At 39.6% G+C, this 3,410-nt stretch overlaps 1 pseudogene across 1 annotated transcript; it reads left to right on the top strand.

Annotated features, from left to right (window-relative positions):
• The first annotated feature begins 882 nt into the window (after window positions 1-882).
• Window positions 883-1,440, top strand: LOC309824913 (transmembrane protein 126A-like; annotated as a pseudogene). The gene has a single exon. The product of its transcript is annotated as a transmembrane protein 126A-like (transcript).
• Window positions 1,441-3,410: the final 1,970 nt, after the last annotated feature.

Below are 3,410 nucleotides of genomic sequence, written 5' to 3' on the forward strand. Positions count from 1 at the left end.
TGAAGTTTTTCAGGAGGGAAAATTGACTACTTGTTACTGTAGTCTCTCTCTCTCTCTCTCTCCTAGACAGTAATGTGTTTTAGCTCCATTAAGATATTGAGTGTTATCTGTGCAGACTGGAACAAAATAACCAGACCAACTTTTTTTTTCTTTCCCCTAGTCCAATTGATTGCTCTGCAGATTACGTAATTTAGCATCAGTTTGCTCTCTCTGGTGTTTTGAAACATGAAAAGAGCTTTCAAAGTGAGAGAACCGATTTGAAAAAAGCTTCAGCACCACTGTTGGGCCAGGAGACAATGGGGCTTTCCCAGTTGTGAAATGGCAACTCACACTGTCACCTTGAAAATCACAATGAACAAGAGTGTGGCTGCATATGCCAGCAACCTCAAAGAACCAGAGAATGGGTCTCTGGTGGGGTGAACAGCCAGCCCAGTGTGCTCAGGGCCCATGAAGTAGTCGGGAGAGTCACTTGCTCTAGGCTTCCACACAGGAAAGCACTTCTGTTTGAAGTTTTGACATTCTCTATGAAAAAAGACTACGTGTTAAGTACTTTCTGGTTGTATGACCTTATCGACAATTATGTGCAATTATTTATTATATACTATTGCACAGTTTGCTGGACTGAGAATTCCTTGAGGGAGAGTATTATGTCTTAATCACCTTTATGCCCAGTGCAGTGTATCAAACTTGTGCATCAACTTACGTTTTTAAAATATCTATTCGTTTGTGTTAAGGGCATTCATTTGTTAAGTCTGAACCCTGAAACTATGCTGAAGGAGGGCTGCACCTGGATGAGTTGAGCAAAGGTTGGCATGAGCCCTCGCATGGCTGAAGAATACTAGAGGAAGCAGCGAGTGCTGGGTGGAAAGAGTAAGGCTCAAGATGGAAAATCATGAACCAGACGATACTGTCAAGGAGAACTTGATATCATAACCAGGAAAATGAACCAACTTCCGGAAGCAGAAAGGAATCTGCTTGAAAATGGATCAACATATATTGGACTTAATGCTGCTCTCTGTGTCCTAATAGCAAATGGTCTTTTTTGATGCATCTTACCTGTGACACAGGCTCCTGTAGCTGCTGGTTTACCAATGGCAGTGATCCCGTTTTTGATGGCACACGTATCTTACAAAGGTTTTGTGATTTGCGCAGCGAAACCTGTACCGTAACACATGGTGGATTGGTTGGTCTTGTTTTTGGTGACCTGTACCCTGTTTTCTTGGCTGTCCCTTGTGAATGGTGGCCTAACCAGGTATAACTCAGCCCTGCTGCCCGAGAAAGGAAACAAATTACTGGATTAGGATGACTAAACATGTCTTTAGAAAGACGTTATTTCTAATTTTGCTCCAGACTGGGCTTGCAGCATACCTTGGGTCTAGACAATATAAACTACTTATAAAGGCACTTTAGACACCTGAACCTGGCCTAGAAATTCAGTAATTGTTAAACACATCTGTATACAAAAATAAAGATTGTAAAAATAACCTACATCTAAGTATGGATAAAGAGACATAATTTAAAAAAATATACCATAATTTTGTTAACCTTATTATGGTATTTCTTATATTTTTAAGTCACAAGGAGCCTAAAAATAAAGTGACATGGACCCTTCTAGAATTCCAACAACCCTGACCACACATGGAGCCGCTGCACCAACTGACATCAATGAGGAGAGTGTTGATACAGGCTCTTGAAGATGGGAAGAAGCTGCGAGAGACAAATTAGGGGGACAGCTGGTGAAAGCCATGGATAGACTTAGCCAGATTCCAAAATGTTTTAAAAGCACTTCCCCAAATATCTGTCTTTTAATGTCCTAAAAAGAAAAATATTGCCTCCGTCTATGTCAACTTTTACGTTAAACTTAAGTATTTGTTCTACTGCTTTACGGAAGAAAGAATACAAGAACGTTGCCTGGCACTTGGATAACTTGAAACAATTAAATAGCAAATTGATGAAACTATAAACCTAATTGACAGTGGGCTCCAGACTGAGAATTGCAGTTCAATTCCAATTCTTTCATTGCAAAGCTTAGTTTAACCATGCAATAGCCACAAAACTTTTATTTAGATAGCACTTTACAGTTTATAAAGCATGCTCACACCTATTATCTCAAGCACCCCCAATAGAAGAATATTACATAATGGCTAGAGGGACACATTTGGCCTTCATTTTAAGGGGCAAAATTATCTTAGCCATATCTTTGGGGACTGATAATTCCACACTGCAGATGGAAGTCTGAAGGTAGAGACAAGAACCCCAAATCCTGTGGAATCTAGAAAAAGCCAGACTAACTATACAAATGTCAAGGTATACTCTGGTACCAGGTCTGTATGTACATATCTAATTTCAGCAAGCTCAAACAATTTGCCAAGGGCTGTCTGAACTCTGCGATTGTAATCTAGAAGTCAAAACTCAAAGCAAGAAGACAGGTGAGTTTCTACTTTCCCCACCCATCTCCTGGGTGGGTGGCACAATGATATGCCAGGCTGTGTGTTCTCTCCTCCCCACATCAGGGCCCACTTAGCATCACCCAATTGCAAACCGCTACTCTCAATTTTTAGGGAAACCAAATAGTTTAAACTTCTCTGCAAAGACAATACACTACTAGAAAAGTGTCTACTGTTTCCTTGGTGTCTAGTAGATTAAAAGATACTCCCTGTCCCTTTAGCCTTGCATTTTTGGAAAGTTTCTCACTTCAGATTTGGAAAGCGACAGGGAGCTCTCAATAGTTTTTAAAAGTCTCAGACATAAGTTCTTGTGGCGACAGTACCTTCTAAGAGCCTCCGTCTTGCCTCCTGCACCTTTAGAGGTGCACCCACAACAAGGACATAACAAGTCCACTTTAACACTCTATTCCTTTTGGTCTCTAATAGGAAGTTAAATTAAGAATATTAAATCCCCGTTTTTTCCTTCAAGGAGTTTTATGGGTTCAGGTGTTATTTTTAAGTCTTTAATCCATTTTGAGTTTATTTTTGTATATGGTGTGAGAAAATGGTCTAGTTTCATTCTTTTACATGTAGCTGTCCTATTTTCCCAACACCGCTTATATATTACATCTTCTTTATCCATTCATCTGTTGATGGGCACTTGGGTTGCTTCTATATCTTGGCTATTGTAAATAATGCCGCTGTGAACATTGGGGTGCATGCATCATTTTGAATCAGTGTTTTCATTTTTCCTCAGATATACACCCAGGAGTGGAATTGCTGGATCACATAGTAGTTCTATTTTTAGTTTTTTGAGGAACCTCCATGATAAATAGATAAAGAAGAGTTCACATATATACATACACACACACATACGCATATGTGTGTGTGTGTGTGTGTGTGTGTGTGTGTGTAATGGAATACTACTCAGCCAAAGGAAAAAAAAAAGAATGAAATTTTACTATTTGCAACATGAATGGACCT

This window comes from Grampus griseus (assembly GCF_964374135.1).
Source record: "Grampus griseus genome assembly, chromosome: 7".
In the NCBI taxonomy this organism is placed as follows: Eukaryota; Metazoa; Chordata; class Mammalia; order Artiodactyla; family Delphinidae; genus Grampus; species Grampus griseus.